Consider the following 20,498-nt stretch of genomic DNA (forward strand, 5'->3'; position numbering starts at 1 on the left):
AAATGGAAAATAAAGAGTATATACTGAACGAATGAGACCAGTTACACAGTATAGTGTCTGAAATGGAAAATGAACAGTGAATACTGAACGAATGAGACCAGTTACACAGTCTAGTGTCTGAAATGGAAAATGAACAGTGAATACTGAATACATGAAACCCATCACACTGTCTAGTACCTCAGATAGAAAATGAACAGTGTATACTGAACGAGAGAGACCAGTTACACAGTCTCGTGTCTGAAATGGAAAATGAAGAGTGTATACTGAACGAATGAGACCAGTTACACAGTCTAGTGTCTGAAATGGAAAATAATGAGTGTATACTGAATACATGAAACCCATCACACTGTCTAGTACCTGAAGTGGAAAATGAACAGTGAATACTGAATACATGCAACCCATCACACTGTCTAGTACCTGAAATGGAAAATGAACAGTGAATACTGAATACATGAAACCCATCACACTGTCTAGTACCTCAGATAGAAAATGGACAGTGTATACTGAACGAGAGAGACCAGTTACACAGTCTCGTGTCTGAAATGGAAAATGAACAGTGTATACTGAACGAAAGAGACCAGTTACACAGTCTACTGTCTGAAATGGACAATGAACAGTGTATACTGCACGAAAGAGACCAGTTACACAGTCTAGTGTCTGAAATGGAAAATGAACAGTGTATACTGAATACATGAAACCCATCACACTGTCTAGTACCTCAAATAAAAAATGAACAGTGTATACTGGACGAAAGAGACCGGTCACACAGTCCAGTGTCTGAAATGGAAAATAAAGAGTGTATACCGAATACATGATATCCATTACACAGTCTAGTGTCTGAAATGTAAAATGAACAGTGTATACTGAACGAAAGAGACCAGTTACACAGCCTAGTGTCTGAAATGGCAAATGAACAGTGTATACTGAACGAAAGAGACCAGTTACACAGCCTAGTGTCTGAAATGGAAAATAATGAGTGTATACTGAATACATGAAACCCATCACACTGTCTAGTACCTGAAATGGAAAATGAACAGTGAATACTGAATACATGAAACCCATCACACTGTCTAGTACCTCAGATAGAAATAGGACAGTGTATACTGAATACATGAAACCCATCACACTGTCTAGTACCTCAAATAAAAAATGAACAGTGTATACTGAACGAAAGAGACCAGTTACACAGTCTAGTGTCTGAAATGGAAAATGAACAGTGTATACTGAATACATGAAACCCATCACACTGTCTAGTACCTCAAATAAAAAATGAACAGTGTATACTGGACGAAAGAGACCGGTCACACAGTCCAGTGTCTGAAATGGAAAATAAAGAGTGTATACCGAATACATGATATCCATTACACAGTCTAGTGTCTGAAATGTAAAATGAACAGTGTATACTGAACGAAAGAGACCAGTTACACAGCCTAGTGTCTGAAATGGCAAATGAACAGTGTATACTGAACGAAAGAGACCAGTTACACAGCCTAGTGTCTGAAATGGAAAATAATGAGTGTATACTGAATACATGAAACCCATCACACTGTCTAGTACCTGAAATGGAAAATGAACAGTGAATACTGAATACATGAAACCCATCACACTGTCTAGTACCTCAGATAGAAATAGGACAGTGTATACTGAATACATGAAACCCATCACACTGTCTAGTACCTCAAATAAAAAATGAACAGTGTATACTGAACGAAAGAGACCAGTTACACAGTCTAGTGTCTGAAATGGAAAATGAACAGTGTATACTGAATACATGAAACCCATCACACTGTCTAGTACCTCAAATAAAAAATGAACAGTGTATACTGGACGAAAGAGACCGGTCACACAGTCCAGTGTCTGAAATGGAAAATAAAGAGTGTATACCGAATACATGATATCCATTACACAGTCTAGTGTCTGAAATGTAAAATGAACAGTGTATACTGAACGAAAGAGACCAGTTACACAGCCTAGTGTCTGAAATGGCAAATGAACAGTGTATACTGAACGAAAGAGACCAGTTACACAGCCTAGTGTCTGAAATGGAAAATAATGAGTGTATACTGAATACATGAAACCCATCACACTGTCTAGTACCTGAAATGGAAAATGAACAGTGAATACTGAATACATGAAACCCATCACACTGTCTAGTACCTCAGATAGAAAATGGAAAGTGTATACTGAATACATGAAACCCATCACACTGTCTAGTACCTCAAATAAAAAATGAACAGTGTATACTGGACGAAAGAGACCGGTCACACAGTCCAGTGTCTGAAATGGCAAATGAACAGTGTATACTGAACGAAAGAGACCAGTTACACAGCCTAGTGTCTGAAATGGGAAATGAACAGTGTATACTGAACGAAAGAGACCAGTTACACAGCCTAGTGTCTGAAATGGCAAATGAACAGTGTATACTGAACGAAAGAGACCAGTTACACAGCCTAGTGTCTGAAATGGCAAATGAACAGTGTATACTGAACGAAAGAGACCAGTTACACAGCCTAGTGTCTGAAATGGCAAATGAACAGTGTATACTGAACGAAAGAGACCAGTTACACAGCCTAGTGTCTGAAATGGCAAATGAACAGTGTATACTGAACGAAAGAGACCAGTTACACAGCCTAGTGTCTGAAATGGCAAATGAACAGTGTATACTGAACGAAAGAGACCAGTTACACAGCCTAGTGTCTGAAATGGCAAATGAACAGTGTATACTGAACGAAAGAGACCAGTTACACAGCCTAGTGTCTGAAATGGAAAATGAACAGTGTATACTGAACGAAAGAGACCAGTTACACAGCCTAGTGTCTGAAATGGCAAATGAACAGTGTATACTGAACGAAAGAGACCAGTTACACAGCCTAGTGTCTGAAATGGAAAATGAACAGTGTATACTGAACGAAAGAGACCAGTTACACAGCCTAGTGTCTGAAATGGAAAATGAACAGTGTATACTGAACGAAAGAGACCAGTTACACAGCCTAGTGTCTGAAATGGCAAATGAACAGTGTATACTGAACAAAAGAGACCAGTTACACAGTCTAGTGTCTGAAATGGAAAATGAACAGTGTATACTGAACAAAAGAGACCAGTTACACAGTCTAGTGTCTGAAATGGAAAATGAACAGTGTATACTGAACAAAAGAGACCAGTTACACAGTCTAGTGTCTGAAATGGAAAATGAACAGTGTATACTGAACAAAAGAGACCAGTTACACAGTCTATTTTCTGAAATGGAAAATTAAGAGGGTATACCGGATACATGATATCCATTACACTGTCTAGTGTCTCAAATGGAAAGTGAACAGTGTATAATGAATAAATGAAACCCATCACACTCTGTCTAGCACCTGATAATCCTACGAACTCCTGCGAATTTGAAGTGGTCTCTCGCGATGGCACTGCCGTGGCAACCTTGTGTTTCTTGAAGTAACTTATATCCTGCTGTCCCTTCGTGCAGGTGTGAAAGAGCACTCCACGCTGGGTAGTGGCCCCACCACGACCAATGTCCACGCACCTCCTTGTCCTCGGCCTGGGACTGAAATCTCTGCACCTCCCATCCGTGCCACTGCCTGCGAGGGTGGAGATTACATATGGTCGTTACAACTCCGATGACGCATTCCTCATTCAATGCACGTGACACTGCCATTATTAGTACGGAAGCATCTCTGTGCGGTAGGCCACGCACATGCCAGTAAATGTCTGCCATTCACGAATCATTAATTACCAGGAGGTTACATACGTTTCGCTCACAGAAACAGCGCTCCTTTGCGCGCGCCATTACCGACAGGTCCCTTCCCGACCTGTCAATCTCACCGATACGGGGCACCAGGAATCCCAAATGTAACAACCCTCCAACGCTTTTGCGTGCTACTGTATACGTACGCTAAAGCATCCCACAAGTTTTGGCTTGCGCTTCTACACCTACAACAAAGCCATTCCCGTTCAAAAGGTTCCCGGCCATTTTGCCTCGCCGCGCGGCCACCTTTTTCACCGCCGCACAATCGCACCGATCGTGTTTCAAGTTGCGGCTTTGGCATTCCGACCTTTCTTTTATCTGCACGGACGAACCACCATGACGGGGCTGGTGCCCCACGCGCTATCGCACTTCCGCCCTAGTGCGGCCGCTCCACGCCCGATGCCGAGATAACCGCATCCCCCGCGCATGCTCGCTTTCGGTCTTCTTCGCTTCCCTTCTATCAGCACTCGCGGACGCCGTCAAGAACCAGAGCCGCACGGTAGCCGAGTGGTCAGCGCGCCAGTTGGCAATGCTTGGGCGAATATCCCCACCGACCTTGGTTCGATTCCCAGCGCAGGCACAGCGGATCGCTGTCGAAAATACTGCGCCTGGTGATCCCACCAGCGTCACAACTCGGCCGCCGTGTGTGGAGGACAAGGGGAGGATCTGTGCTTTTTCGCACAGCTCTTCTTCTCGCTGTCCCCCGGGTATCCAGAGGGCGGATGCCCGTTGCTCCAGCGGAGGTTTCCTCGGGGGAGGAAGTTTCTTTTTTTCTTTCCCATCGTTCCGAATTCGAGGGAGGAGTGCGCACGCTGCTGCAGGCACCGCAGAAGTCCGCAGCAACCACACACTGACGAGACGTCCGAGAGACACCACGTACACACGCTCTTTTTTTTTTACTGGACGTTTTGTTCCATGAACGTTCATGAGAAACAAAACGTCCAGCAAACAAAAAAAGAAGGGTACGTGATGCCTTTCGGATGTCTGGCCGGTGTTTGGTTGCTATTACGGACTTCTACGGTACCTGCAGCAGCATGTTTATACTGAAATGCATCCGAAAACGCTACGTACGGTTTTTTTTAATGCACTCATATCCTGATGTTCCATAAAAAAAAAAAAAGAGAAAAAGGGCGTACGCAGTGTGATTCGTATTTCTGCCCAGTGTGTGCTTGCTGCGGTCTTTCAGGCACCTGCAGCAGCGTGCCCTTTCGTATCATAATATCTAGCACATTCATGAAAGTACGCACAATACAGCGGCTGCACTCCTCATTGTCTCTCTCTGCACTGTCAACATCTTCGTGTCTTGTATTGTTGCTGTATTAGCGCGCGCACTGCACAACGTAAAATTCACTAGCTCTAGTTATTGCTTTGCCAGCTGGTCCATATCGCCTTGCTACAACTGAGCAACGTAAGGTGCAGGCTGCAGACAATCATTGGAATTTACTCTCCTTGTGCGAATGGCTCACCACTTCCAATTATCACAGTCCGTTGCAACTGCCGAATTGATGGCCACTTGCCACAAAAGTCTGCGAGAATCCGGTAAGTGGAAGCGTTAACACTTAGCGAGTCTTCTCTAATTACTGGCCTCCGTCTTGAATGCGCTACGTAGTTCTACATTGTGCAGTTCACGCGGTGCTACAGCAATATTGCATGTCACAAACATGGGGAAAGTGCAGAGAGAGTCGATGAGGACCGCAGCCACTGTAAACAATTTCCTTTTATGATGATCATTTTATATCGTTATATTAATAGGCATGCCGCTGCAAATACCATAATAGACCGCAGCGAGCACACATCAGAAAGACACTAGGCAGACCTTTTTTTTTTTTTTTTACGGGACATCAGGATATGAGAGGATGCTAAAACAATTATCCAGGAACAAAACACCAGACGCGTACGTCGCGTTTCCGGATGTCCGCTCGATGTACGCTCGCAGCTGTCCTCCACGGCACCTCCAGCACCGTCCTGCGGTCGCAATCAGTAGTTCCCCGCTGAATTTACTCATGCAGCGCAGTCGTCTCGCGTACACCGTATCTTTGGTTTGGCCCGTGGAAACCCGTTTTTCTCGCGCCGACATTCCGCCGCTTCGATTTTGCAGTTTCTGCATGTTCTAACCTCCATAGCAACTACTTCGCTCTAGAGAAGCCTGCAGGCAGTGGTGCGCAGCTGCCGGGAAACTAGCAAAACGCGACCGCGAAGGATGTATATAGTGAGTGTTCAACTTCAGACTTTACACATCTTTTTTTCTTCTAAAATAGGCTTTCTGTGTTCGAAAAGCACTTTTTTCGCACTGTCGGCGGTATAGTACATCAGAATGCAGCTACTACGTGCTATCTAGCAAGACGATAAACCAATATTCAATAGCTATCTTCTAAACTGTTACTGTTACAAACCTTCATTATTAAAGGTGCAGTGAAGAAAAATCTGAACACGTAGAAACTGCGACTTATTGTCTTGTGTGGCCGATTTCTCTAATTCAATCGAATTAACGTCCGGCTCCCGCCATTATTTTTTGACTTCTGCCCCGTACGGTGGGCGTAGTCGACCAATGCGTGGAGTGCCTTCAGCCAGTCCCGTGGAAGCTTTGCTTTCGCTTTATTTAGTCTTTTTGGTTTCCGCGAATAAATAGTTTCATTCGCAGATAATATAGTCGCAAAATAGGCCCGCAGAAATAAAAATACGCGCGGACTATTTGCTACTATACTCTGTCTCACTACATGTTTGCAGCACTACGAAAGGTAGAGCTCTCTCGTCCAATCAGGATGGCGCGCACTACATTAGTGTGTTCCTACGCGCCTGTTGCTCGATTCAGGTGGCTTGTTCCATATAAAAGAAGGCGTACTGCTAATTAGCTTCTTTGTACATCTAGGAGGGGGCGCTTGACGTCTGTTTATTTTTGTACAGGCAGACGCACTGGCCCCACTTTTTCTTTTTTTTCTGTCGCCACCTGTTTGTATCATTTCCTCTGTTGTCACGTCACAGTTATTTTCAATGTTCCTGCTATGTGTAAATGAATTTATTTATTCCAGCATGGCCACTACACTATTAAGCAAATGCAAGGGTCAAATGCAGGCCGGGGCAGCCGAATGTCAATGTTGGCGAAATGCAAAACCCCATGCGATGCGTTAAAGTCAACGCACAAGCGGTCAAAATTAATCCGGAGCCGTCTGCTACGGTGTCTGCAATATCTCATGAGAGACGCTGCGAGGGTACTCCGACTTTCGCGCGTACGTTAGCACATTAATGGGGCTCATCCCAACTCCACTCAACTCTGCTGGTTTGTGCCGTCGTCCAGGTTGACAACAATAGATGGTCCTTGGTCAACAGCATCGTCAATGACATGGTCCAGTTTCCTCATCCCATCTTCCTCACTAATAGCATGCTGCACGTAATTCTTCCATTTCTCAGTAGTCACATGCATTATGCCTTGCCAAACCAGAGGCTCCACGTCTTAGAGCTTAAGCGTCTTGTTTTAACTGGCGACGAAGCCCTTGACATCGCTCCAAACAAACTCGATTGTCAGTGGTAGGGTGGCAAGCGCACATCGAGACGGCCAGCAGCTTCGGCGCTGCAGTCCACACGGTATCGGTCCCCACCTGCGTTCACGTTGTTGCCAAGCTTCATGAGCTCGGCCTTCACCATGTCGCTACTCCACGCGACCCGTTTTCCAGGCAGCCCAGTCTATGTCTTTTTTTGAGGCTAGTCATCCGCCGCACTTTATCCTGCTTCACAGAATGATATGGCGCGTTGTCCATCGGTGTAACGCAGCCGGCTTCTTCAGGGACAACATTCGGCCCGCCTTCAACGTCTGCGTTGTCCACTGGTAAAGCGTTCGCTCGCTCACCTGAGTGAGTTTTGCTCTCCTCTTGGTGAGCGCATTCGTACTTGAACTGCCCCCGTTCTCGAGACGAAGCACTTCAAGAAGCCAACTGCGATGGTCTGCTTAGAAAAACAGCGCACTGTCGGTGTAGGGCACACTGACGACACTACCGACTCGGACGGCGCCATGTTGGAAAATGGCGATGCATCACTGCCTCCGCAGAGCTGTGTTCGTACGGGCTTTGTCTGTTAATTTCACCAGTGATTGAAGCACTCTATACCACCTAAATCTACCAGTCCACATTATGGTTTGGTTTGGTTTATGGGGTTTAACGTCCCAAAGCGACTAAGGCTATGAGAGACGCCGTAGTGGAGGTTTCCGGAAATTTCGACCACCTGGGGTTCTTTAACGTGCACTGACATCGCACAGTACACGGGCCTCGAATTTCTCCTCCACAGAAATTCCGCCGCCGCGGCCGGGATCGAACCCACGTCTTTCGGGCCAGCAGCCGAGCACCATAGCCACTGAGCCACCGCGGCGGCTTAGTCCACATTATGCTTTCAATTGCTGTGCTCATTGTTTGATTAATAGTCCTACACTGCTCAAATATTCGAGGGACTATTTTTTGTGTTCCTGCAGCCCTGATTGGACGAGAGTGCTCTGCCTTCCGTAGTGCTGCAAACATCTTGTGAGACGAAGCATACGTATTACTCCGCCGATGGCACAGCGGCAAGCCGCCACGGCACTGGGTGGCGCGTTCGTCGACTCCGCTCACCGTACGGGGAGAATTCAAAAAAAAAAGGTGGGAGCCGGACGTTAATTTGATTTAATTAGGGAAATCGACCACACAGGGCAATAAATCGCAGTTTCTAGGAATGCGAGAAACGTGTAGATTGAGCTCCCGCGGCAAAAAGACGAGTTCAGATTTCGCTTCACTGCACCTTTAAGAGGCCTGCAGCCCACAGTAGCATCCAAAGTTTTTACAATAATAACGGCTGCCCTCAGCGCTGTGGCACAACAAACGTTGTCGGTTTCGACGTCTTACATGCACTAGGGAGTTTGCTGTGCCTCCAAGCTTCTTGAAAGAGCGTGCATTTTGCCTCGATGTTGCCACGTAACTCGTCGAAATAGCCAAGATTTGTTGGCCCACACCGTCGAGGGTAAGCGTATTTTCGAAATTATAAAAACTGATGTAGAAATTACGATAGGCTACAGGGGTCTCATTAACTAAGCAGCCTACTAGTAATAGTTAAAAAAGACAGCTAATGAGTATTTGTTAATCAGCCTGCTATTTAGAATGTGTTAGCTGTATTCTGATGTAATACTCAGCTGACAATTCTAAGCCAAAAAAAAAGTGTTCTAACTCATTACTTTTATTTTTAAGAAATCCTGTATTGTCTTCGGGGACACACCCTAATGGCCTAGCCTTCTAAAACATTTTCTGCGTACGGTCGTCCACACACCCGCTGAGAGCACTTGCATCATTTAGCTCGGGCCTAGGACCGGAACCAGACCGGGGGAGGTTTCGCAATACATTCCGGCCTGTATGTCTCCGCAGCAGTCAATGCAAAAACTTTGCTCATTTCTTTTTCTTTTTTTATTACAATTATAACGTTCATCCTGCCTTCGACTTCGTATTGCTCACGCAAGGCAACCCTCGGAATATAACATCAGTCTCTCGTACTTTTCATAACACTCACTCTTCACCGAAAGCACACTTGTGCAGTTTTCGAGAATTCAGTTCGGAGCTGACACTTACACTCACCCGATTATTCGGGCCAGTTGCTATAGCATTTTCGAAATGTAAACGTTACCTTTGACAGAACGAGCACTCGGTTTCCATTACTTATTCTTCAGGCGGGAAAATCATTTGTAGCATGGTGTTAGTAACAACTTTACTTTCAAGCAAAAAATGAAGTGAAATCAGCTCTTTCCCGGTTGTTGGTTGGGTGGACGATTAGGTTTTCCGTGATTTGCTGAGGGTGTTGTCCAGGGGGGGGGGGGGGGGGGGGGGGGGGGGGGGGGGGCTTGGGATGTATCTGCCTGTGTTTGTGGAGGATAGCCAGCAGTACAACGGACTTCAGACAGTTCTTGTAGAGTGTTACGGACCCACCATGCGGAGGAGCCTGTTGGTTGAAGTCCCTTGAGGCGGATTTAGGCCCGATTTGTCATCAGCATCAGCCTGACTACGCCCACTGCAGGACAAAGCCGCTCCCATGTCTCTCCAATTTACCCTGTCCTTTCCCAGCTGCGGCCACCGTATTACTACACATTTCTTGATCTCATCCTCCCACTTAACTTTCTGCAACCTCCTGCTGAGCTTGCCTTCTCTTAGAATCCACTCCGTTACCCATCAGGGCCAGCGGTTATCTTGCCTTCGCATTACATGCCCATTTCTGCCTCTTGATTTCGACTAGAATGTCATTAACCCGCGTTTGTTAACGTCACGCCTATTATTTTTCTTTGCATAGCTCGCTGCGTTGTCTTTAAGCTGAACCCTCTTTGTTAGCCGCCGCGGTGGCTCAGTGGCTATGGTGCTCAGCTGCTAGCCCGAAAGACGCGGGTTCGATCCCGGCCGCGGTGGTTGAATTTATTTGGAGGAGAAACTTCGAGGCCCGTGTACTGTGCGATGTCAGTGCACGTTAAAGAACCCCAGGTGGTCGAAATTTCCGGAGCCCTCCACTACGGCGTCTCTCATAGCCTTAGTCGCTATGGGACGTTAAACACCATAAACAAAACCAAACCTCTTTGTTACCCTCCACGCTTCTGCCCCATAGGTGAGTACCGGTAAGATACATTGGTTGTAGACTTCTCTCTTGAGGGGTATTGGTAAACTGCCTTATGCGCTTCACCTCATTCTTATTCTTCTAGTTAGTTCCCTCTCATGATCATGATCGGCTGTCACTACTGCCCTAAACAGCCATATTTTCTTCCTAGACGGTTGAGTATAACTCATTGATCATACTTTGCAGTCATACCTGATCGACTTAGCAAGGCAATATCATCAGCGAATCGCAGATTACTAAGGTATTCTCCGCTAAATCTTATCCCCATCTGTTCACATTCGGGCCCCGGAATACCTCCTGTAAACATGCGGTTAATAGCATAGGCGAGATCGTCTCTCCTTGTCTTATTAGCACGTTTACTCTTTCCTCTTTTATCCTTTGTGAGGTGGAATATAGGGCAGTGAGTATACCATTCTGCTAATCACGAATGCTTGTTTGGCATTTTTTTTATTAGCCTGTTGCTTTGATGTGTCATGACCGTGTGTTTGGACAAACGTTCCCAGATGCGGAGTTTCTGTACCTCCGATACTGGGAGGCCGTCGACCGTCACTTGTATAGAGGGTTTTCCCTTTTTGTGACGGCCCGCAGTCGGGTGGAGCAGCAGGATTCGGTCAGCGAGTGTGCAAGGCCTATACAGGCCACGCAGTCCGTACCGCTTCCGCTTGGAGGCTTTCCCCATTTCGCCGGCAATTTGCCGTGGTCGTCTGCGTAGGAGTGGGATCCGCTCTAATTTTCGGCCCATGGGTATGGGAGTGGTGTCGAAGAGTAGTGGAGATAAAACTCAGCCTTGAGATGTGCCCCTGCTTTCTAGAGCTAACGAGGGGGATTGTGTGGACCCAAACCATATCTCCGCCGTCCTGTTACTCATAAAGGCGGTTAAATACGCGTGTGTTCTAGCCCCTACACCTCAGTAAGATAGTGCGTTTAGTTTGGTTTCGTGCGTCTGCCGTGTCTCAGGTGTAGAATTTCTTCTGAGTAGGGGTGTGCGAATATTCGAAATTTTCGAATATAATTCAAATATTATTTTTTTATTAATCGTGTTCGATTCGAAATCCACATATTCGTGTTGTTTCGATTATTCGACACGACGTGAATATTCGTGTCTAGCCGAATATTCTACTGCGAGCACCGGCGTTCATTTCGGTCCGCAAGTCCTATCGACAGAGACATAACAACATGGCGGCGCCCAGAGCAATGCGTAACGTTGGGTTCTAGGCACTACAGTTGGGCCATGCAGTAGCTGACTGCACTGGTGAACTTTTTTGTGGCTATACCTGCGAAGCTGGTATAGTCAGAGCAGTGCACGAAATACCTCGCAATACGAGCCAGTTCAGTGCCAATTGAGAGGGCATTTTCTGTAGCTGGAGAAGTTGTTTCAGCTAGAAGGGAACTACTTCTGCCTGACCAAGTAGAGCAGCCGACAACCTTTTATGTTCATCCCAGCAACGCGCTTTTGTGCTTATGGCAAGCTAGCCTTGATCAATGCTGTGTCCTAGCCACCTTCTCTGATATTTTCACTCTTCTAAGAACAGTGCTCGAGACTGATACTTTTTGTGCAGCCACACGCACCTTTCGTGCTCATTTCATCACTGATAGTTGAACTGTGATGTTCTTGGGTGCTCAAATAAATGTTTTGTAGTGGTTAAATGTGTCTGTCCTTGATAATTCGTATTCGATTCGTATTCGAAAAATTTGATATTCGCACACCCCTACTTCTGAGATTTGAAGCATCACGTCCTGCGTCGTGTACAGTTTGCTTCTAAATCCCAGCCTCGCATGGGGGAAGAGGCTGTGTTTTTGCATGTGGGTTTGGAAACGGCCGAGGATAGCGTGTTCGTACAGTTTTCCTAGGCACGAGGTGACCGACATGGAACGGAGGCTTGCCAATTGAACTGGTTTACCTGGTTTTAGAATAAAGGTGACCTTAGCGTAGGTCCATTCCGGGAGGGGGTGCCCCTCTCCAGTGTTCATCGAAAAGCTTGGTTACGGCTTGAACCAAATTTTCGTCCAGGTTCAGTAATGTTTTGTTGGTGATTTTATCCGCGCCAGGCGCCGACATGGTGCGCAGCTTGTGCATACCTACTCTCACTTCCCTTGTCGATATGTCTTCGTCAAACGCGGGGTTCAGAGGGCTTGAGTATTTGAGGGGTAGGCTTCTAGCTGTGGTTGTGAGATACCCGTCTTTTAAGTTTTGGATCAAAGCGCTGTCTTCCACATTTAATTTCTTGGCGCTGCGATTTACGTTACGTTGTTGGGAGTCTTTAGTGTTTTATGCTTCTAAGAGGCAACATAGAAGCTTCCACGTGTTTTTCAGTCCCAGATTTGCAACCGCATGGAAGCAAATCCAGATTTGCTTCCATGCAGTTGCAAATCTGGTCCCACTGTTGACGGGTTAGGTGTACTGCGTGTGCTTCAATCTTTTTCCTAAGGCTGCTATCCTTAGTTTAAGAGGCCGTGTTTGTTTTTCAGCCATCTTTTTTGCATACTGGAGTGTGTTTCCCACATGTGGACAAGTCTGCTGTCCACGATTTTCGTTTCCCGATTACTCGGGATGTGGCACTTCCGACGTCCTATGTGAGTGCATTCACCCAGTTTGCAAGGTTCTCTATCTCAGTAGTGGATTTCTTCTGGAGATTCCTGAATTTATCCCAGTCTGTGATTTTTAGTGTCCTTTTTACAGAGGGAGAGATTTACTTCAGTGCGGTAGTTGTTTGAATGTTGTAGTCGTCGCTGCCTAGGGAGGTCTGCGTGTTGGTTCACAAACACTGTGCGATGTTTTTGGTGATCGTGGGATTGGGTTGGTGTTTAGCTGCGCGCTGTTGTGTATCGTTAACGGGTTAGGGCCTCATTTTGCATTAATGTCCAGTGTTGCGATTCTTTTCTGCACTTTTGCTTGTAACCCCAGCTTACGTTTCTTGCGTTAAAATCTCCTCGGGTTCTTCGCGCGGTTGTTTAGCACTTTTGTAATAACCGCAAGCGGAGGGGGCGAAGGGGGGGGGGGGGGGGGCTCCGCTGCTTTTTGGCGCGCTGTACGTGTTGAGGATGAACAAGCTGGGGCTTCTTCTGCTTTGGGACGGAGGGGGAGATGCAACGGTTTGTCTGATGTTGCCATCAGACCTCGGGATGCATCGGGCGGTTGGTGTGTGTGTAGTGTTTTATGGCGCACAGGCAACTACGGCCATCATGCGCCAAGCATACGGTGTTACGAAAATTTTTCCGCTGAATTTTATAGAAAAGTGAAGAATCATCGGTGGTGTAGGGGGCCTAAAACGTTAGTGCGACCTAGTGATCACATAGGAAAGAATTTCTAGAAATGGCTAATAGTAAAACCTTTAAAGGGGGTTGGAAACCTCAGCAGCTATCCTTGTTGTCTTGTTTTGTTAGCAGGAATTGGTCCGTAAGGTGTGTGTGGCCTATTCGGAGATGACAGAGAACCACTTGCTTGAAACGTTCCTGCTGCACACATGACTTCCATTCACCCTAAAGCTATCTTTACCAAGCGCAGTTTGCTATTTACTTCGTTTTTCCAAGGCGAATGCCCTTTTTTTTTGTTAATTTACGTTGTACTAAATTCGTGCAATCCTTAAATGGTATACATTGTTTATTTTGTCTTCCCACAAGCTTCAGCAGCGCACAAATCTGCTCTGTCGTTGCCTTTCATTCTGACATGACTGGGGACCCAGCATAATTTTGTCTTTTGCCATGTTGTGAATGGTGTCACCCAGTGACGGAGTGATTGCACTTCTAGAGTGAAGAGACGTCAGTACCCTTAGGGGGCCTGTGTAAATAATACTGTTCGTGAGATTCTCGTTTACTATTTTTCCTGCAGCTGCACAAATGTCAGGACAGCGCCCGTCCTGTGTTTTTCGTGTTCCTTCTGTCCTCGTTCCGTAGCGCTGTTGTGAATCTATTTGTCAGGTAATGTGTCCTGTATATTGAGATTCTGGCATATCTCTTCGAATCGCAATACCAGTGGCCAGGTAGCTTGCGGTTTGTGGGTAAATAATATTCAACAACGACATTTAGCCACAACTGGATAGTATATATGTTTTGGTAGCGATTCTTCTGTATTCAAGGGAGGTTTCATTTATTTCTGCACAGAGGTTGACTATGGGAGTTGTTCTGTATGCGCCACATGAGAGCGCTAGGCCTCAGTTTTGTACTCGATCCAATTTTTACGGCATGACAGACCTGCCCAACCGTACAGTGAACCCATAATCTAATAAGGAACGTACCAAACTGACAGTTGCAGGCGGAGTGCTCAGGCGGTCGCATTTATGATAAGGACATCAGCTTTATCTTGTTGTGTTTTGATGAGCAAGTGGTAGGAAAGGTGATAACTCAATCGGCTGGTGATTCGGGCGTCTGTCATGTTAAGGGTTCCCCTCTTCGACAGGCCGTGATTGCATATAGCAAATCTGCGAATTAAGCCTGCCGTTAATTTCGGTTTCCTTGTCTAGGAGTTCTATATGAGGGTGGCACCCAAAGTGTCTTGTATATATAGAGGCCAAGGATTCCGAGTCTGTTGGCCAGGGGTGTGTCGCAGTGTATGCGTAGAACCCGAGGAAGTTGTCTGATCACGTGGAGTGATCATTTGAATGGAAAACATTTAAGGCCCATAAAGGTCAGTTTCGAAGTGATAATATCAATTGTATATTGTAAAGTATTTTATGCCTCTCCTATGGAGCCTTTTGTCGTCCATGAAGTGGTGTCGTAGGTGTATAGTGCCGCGCGGAGGTCAGGTATGATAGTGCTAACGCTATTTTCAGTAGGAGGGAGCAGAGAACTGCACCTTGTGGAATGTCACCTTTATTAACCCTCCCAATCCAGAACACTCCACAAGGTGCAGTTCCTGGCTAAACAACTCACCAACATACCTGAGCTGGATGGGGACGGATGGTATAGTGCTGCTGGAAAACATGTTCAAACAGTTTTTTCACGCAACTGATGAGGAAGACAGGGCAAAGGTTTCGGAGGATGACTGCCTTGCTGGGTTTGGGAATAAAAGTGATGTGTGCATGTTTCCAGGTGGAGGGCAGCGCTCCATCAGTTCCTAAAGTGAGGTGTCGTCAAAGTTGCGGAGGACCCTGTGTGTCATGTGGTCTGGTCCGGGGGTTGTTGGGTGGCGTATGGTAATCAGTGATCGTTCGACTTCATCAAGGGTGTTGTCCTTGTCGAGGTTCGGATTAGGCCGAGGGGGCCCAGGACAAGTGATTCCGTCCCAATCGATAGAATTGTTTTCGCAGTGCATATGTCTTGTAGAGTTCGGTTGATGTCAGTGCCCTTTTTGTAGATCAAGGTAGCGAGACGGTTCTCGCAATCACAAAGAGAACAAGGAAGAGAAAAGCCTCTGGGTGCTTACCAGCGTTTCGGCAAGAAGACTTCGTATGGCCCAGGTGAACAGAAGCCCCCTTCCCCTTCCTTGTTCACTTTGTGTCTTTTGTAGATCAAATTGAATAATCTTCTTGACTCGTTTGCTGGGGGTGTGTAAAGCTTGCTCAATCCTACTCGCCCAGGGAGCTGGTTCTGGCGCAAGATGAGAGCCAAGTTTGTCTCGCTCTCAGAGGAGTTGAGTGCTTTGGGTTATTGGAGTTTAACGTGCCAAAGCGACTCAGGCTATGAGGGACGCCGTAGTGGAGGGCTCCGGAAATTTCGACCACCTGGGGTTCTTTAATGTGCGCTGACATATCACGGAAGAGAAGAGTGGGGAAGAAATAGTTTGGTTTTGAATGTATGGGTAGTGATAAAGATGGGGAGGTTGCTGCCGAGATAATCTGCTAAGACACCCTGTGGCTTAACCAAGACGTGCGGGCTTGCATATGTAAGCAAGGTCACCGAGGGCCCGCATGTAACACGTGCCGATTCTTGCGGGTGTGTTTAGGTTTGTGTCGGTGTACTGTTGATAACTGGTAAGGTTTAAGGAGTGAGGATGGCTGTGTGATGTGTGGGTGCTGTCACCGAATAACATTTAAATGGGTTATGACTGCGTTTTTCAGACTCATTTTGTTCGCTATGACTCTTGGAACAACTGGGCATGAGGTCATTTGGTGCAACGAGTAATTTGTAATTGAATTTTTAAAACTTGTGCTGTACCGTGTGGTGGTCAGGTAAGACTAACGCGCTCGCGATTCATGACGCCGTGAACCAACGCTCACGTGCTTTCTCTCAACTGAACGAGTGAACTGCGCACTCCTCGTAACGAGCGTAGGGGATGGGTGGCTCGCTCTTCGGGATAGGAGTGCTGAGGGTAAAGGGGGGGGGGGGAGTGACGGCAGGGGGACAAAGACAACAGAGGTCCGTGTCCTTCCCTTTTCTGTCTACTGCCGATCTCGGCGGCTTAACTGTAATGTGTCAAGGTGATTTTTCATCGGTTTTTCACCAGACGGCGGCGCTGTCGGGGGAGGGGCTTAGAGTCAACTTCAAATTGCAATTTTTAGCTAAAATGCCCACGTAGAGCCCTGCTTCTTTTTTTAAGTATGCATAACAACGGTCGTGGCTAGAACGCCACGATTTGTTGGGAGATCATAAATGACCCCTTTAATGTACAGGTTGCTTGTTCCTGCGTAACTGCGTTTGGTGTGGAATTCTTCTGTCTGAATGTATTGTTCGACTCCTTGGTGAGTGGTATATGGTGTAAGTGACGGTGGAGATGAGCCTGTTGGTTGTGAATGGCCTCTTAGGAAGGGGGGGGGGGGGGTACGCTTTCTGGACGACGTATACCTTCGTGCGTGTCCTACTGACATGCACTGACGGATGACTATGTGAGCAGCCTATCCGTCAAGCTCACCAAGACAGCACAGGCATAGCTGTGTGTGCCCACCCTCCGCCATTCCTAGAAAAGGTTTTCCCGCCAAAAAAATAAAACGGTTGAAAGTATTCGCTCGTTCTGTTTGTCGTCTCTCTGCTTCAGGCCTTCCTGTCAAGGTTATCGCTTCACTTCAAGAATCACACACAAGCATGATTGCTCTCTCAGTATACCAAAAACAGGTTTCCTTGTGATACTTCATATATATCACGGCTGCAACACCGCTGTCGCTGTATGCATGAGGAGCACATACTATAGACATATAAAAAAACTGCGCTTTCCGCAGTCCTGTTGCTACTCGCCCTACTGTCAGAGTTTGTGCTTCGTCTACAGACCATTCAGTAAACTGTGCTGCATTCTTGCGCGGCCTGAAATGAATGATGTGCTCACCGTGTGCTTGTCTTCGGTGAGCTCTGCCATCCGAAGCTGCACTTGGAGCTACGTGGAGAACACGTCCAGCACCTCCAGGCATCCAACGCCGCGCTCGTAAACAGTCGTGTCCTGCGCAAATTCGTTACGGGGTCTTCAAACAGCAGCCCTGATGTCACACTTTTCCAGAGCACATGGTTAGCGCGGTGCGAGCAACGGCGAGCCCCTACTGCAGCTGCGTCGGCGCGTCTTTCCAGTAATGCAAGTTTGGATAGCTTCGTGGCTTGTATACTATAAGTAGCACTTGAGAGAAAACGCTCGTTCTGTCGTCGTCTCTCTGCCCCAGGTAGTTTTGTGAAAATTAGTCATTCCATTGCAAAAATCACACTGAAGAGCATGATTGGTCCATCATTAATACACCAAAAATGGTTGCCTTATGAAAGTTCATAAACATATGGTTACAACACAACTGTGACAGTACAGGGAGCGCATACTAAACGCATCCAAGAAAAGATGTCAGGGTTTTAACTTTGTTAAACCTACTAGTGCGAAAGCTCTAGTTTTTGCCTACACCAAGTATTCTTTGGTCCCAATAGGCTAAGGTCAAATTTCGGGTGTGGCCCGGATCATACTTTGGAAATGCCTCAATTCAAATTTGGAGGTCGCCATCGTGTTTGGCTTGGTCAATTATGGTTGGACATATATTTTGGTACAAAGTTGAGTGAAACCGTGGGTAGGGTGTGTGCCTCATGTAGGGCATTTTTGGTCAAAGAGAAATACGCTCTGTTTAGCGTTTGACCTTTCGCCACATCCGTGCGCAGTGCGCATTTGAAAGGAGGGGTACATAAGGCGCGCTTCCTCATAGAACAGGCGCAGACACTCGCCATAGAAGGAGAAGAAAAAGCAACAGTCGGACGGCACAGAAACACCCTGGCCAATCCCCAGCCATGGGTATGTGCCATTAAGCCTGAGGACATCGTCATCATCATCAACACCGATCCAGAAGTGGTAGCTTGGGAGTTGGCTGAAAAGCAGCGAGAGCTTTTCGCTTTGAGATATCCAGGCTTAACCTTAGCTAAGCCACAGCCAAATTTTTTAGTCAGTGTTTCGCACTAAAATTTCACTCTACGCTGTCCTGCTTTTACTCGTCCGACTGTACGTGCTCGTGCTTCGTCTACATACCGTATAGCTGTGGGTGCGGCATTCTCGCGCGGGCTGAAATGAGTGAGCTGCTCACCGTGTGCCTGTCCTCGGCGACGGTGAGCTCTGTGCCGTCCGAAGCCGCACTTGGAGAACGCGTCCAGCACCTTCAGTCATCGAACGCCGCTTTTGCATACAGTCGTGACCTGCGCAAGTTCATTAGGGGGGCTTGACACAGCAGCCTCTTGGCAGCCATGACGTCACACTTTTTCACAGCACGCGGTTAGCCCGGTGTCACCTACGGCGCGCCCCTGCTGCAGCTGCATCGATGCGTCCTTCAAGTAGCGGAAGCACGGATAGCACAGTCACCTGGTGTACTATATGGTAGCTGGCCACTTCAATCTGCTGCATTGCAATATGTAGTTTTGTGACCGGCGAAACAGGACGCAGGGGGTATTTGCTCGGATAAAAATTGTTGCAAAAGTTAATTAGAGTGTGCCTCCACCGTGTAACACATCGTGTGTGGCGCTGACGAGCTGTGATACCCTTTCGAAAGGATAGCAATCTCTAGAGGGCATGGGTCAGTGCGGCACAGCTATCTCGATCGACATAAGACACTTTCCGAAAACGACTTTCTTTGCTTGGACCATTTCGTCAACGTCGGCTGCAGGACAAGTCTCACACTGTTGAGGACCCTCGGAAAACATCATTGAAACGAGAGCACTTCAAACCTGATGCTGGGCCTTCCAATTTCTCAAGAATATTCGACCAGTTGTACGCTTCGGAAGAATAGATGGAAAGAAGTGCATGCTATTTCATCCATTAGTGGGGTACAAGCGAAAGCCCTGTGAGCCAGCGTTGATTCCTCTCCCGCAGGAAGCGCAGGGGACACTGCAGTGGCCGATGATTTATCATTGGACACGTCTCGGAATCCTCTCAATGTCCATCGCACTTGGGTAGCAGCCTACTTCCTTAATAGGAAATAGTTTGCATACCATGCTAATGAAACTAAATAGGACGACCATTGGTCAGATGACTTCGCAACTCTTTGGCCACCGTGCACCATCACATATGTTCCATTCGCTAAATACGCAACATACCCCGGCTAAATATACATGTATGCTGTGAGGGCCTACTTTTGCGACAGTTTTGCTTTGGATGCAGTGCTTTAAATGCCCACAACGTGCTTTCGACGATTGACGCCTCTCGCGGCGATTGTTTTTAGCAGGGTCACCACCTCGAAAAAGCGTTGGCGTATTCTGCTCGAGCTGAGAAAGGTAAATCCCAAATTTTTCTCCGTGTAAGCATGCCATGTGCAAATTCTATTTATTTTAAGCTGGAAGACAGGTTTGGAAGCGGCACCCGGCTTATTTCTCCTGGGCTGGCGGGGTTTGTAATCGCCTCTATGCAGGTGGCGGGAATGAATTGCCATTCGATGTTGCAAGCGTTCTTGAAAGGAAAAAAAAATCACAAGTCACAAAATCACAAATCAATCTAGCGCTTGCGGGTCGATGGTCATGTCATTATGTATTGAAAAAAAGAAACAACAGATAGCCCTAGAAAAAATTACTGGCTGTGCTCCAGGAAGAAGGGTGGCAAAGCGCTGAGGGGAAGTCGTGTTAGTTAACTCCTGCGATGCTTGCTCAAAACAAGGCTCAACAAGCGTTGAAAATCAGTGACGGCGTCAAGGGTACGCGACGGGCAGCGGCAAAAATAGTCACGCAGGCACCATGTCTACGTAAAAATTAATTCTCCGCTCCTCCCCAGTAATAAATTTTCTGCCCGCGTTCCCAGTTAAGTATTATTAAGGAGAATATTTTTTACCTATTT

The 20,498-nt window shown here is 46.8% G+C and overlaps 1 long non-coding RNA gene across 3 annotated transcripts in view; it reads right to left on the reverse strand.

Annotated features, from left to right (window-relative positions):
* The window catches only part of LOC149329631 (uncharacterized), a 51,626-nt gene extending 32,780 nt beyond the window's left edge, over positions 1 to 18,846 (reverse strand). The window contains exons 1-3 of one of the 3 annotated variants that reach the window (XR_016285448.1): positions 18,766 to 18,846; positions 17,550 to 17,660; positions 3,211 to 3,581 (exon numbers count right to left, since the gene is read on the reverse strand). This is a non-coding gene — a long non-coding RNA (uncharacterized LOC149329631). Of the gene's footprint in view, positions 1 to 3,210; positions 3,582 to 9,069; positions 9,119 to 17,549; positions 17,661 to 18,765 lie in introns of those variants that run through there. The other 2 variants (XR_016285449.1, XR_016285450.1) reach the window with 2 other exon arrangements.
* Positions 18,847 to 20,498: the final 1,652 nt, after the last annotated feature.

The sequence above is a fragment of the Amblyomma mixtum genome, chromosome 9, assembly GCF_055824585.1.
Source record: "Amblyomma mixtum isolate Tamu chromosome 9, ASM5582458v1, whole genome shotgun sequence".
Taxonomy (NCBI): Eukaryota; Metazoa; Arthropoda; class Arachnida; order Ixodida; family Ixodidae; genus Amblyomma; species Amblyomma mixtum.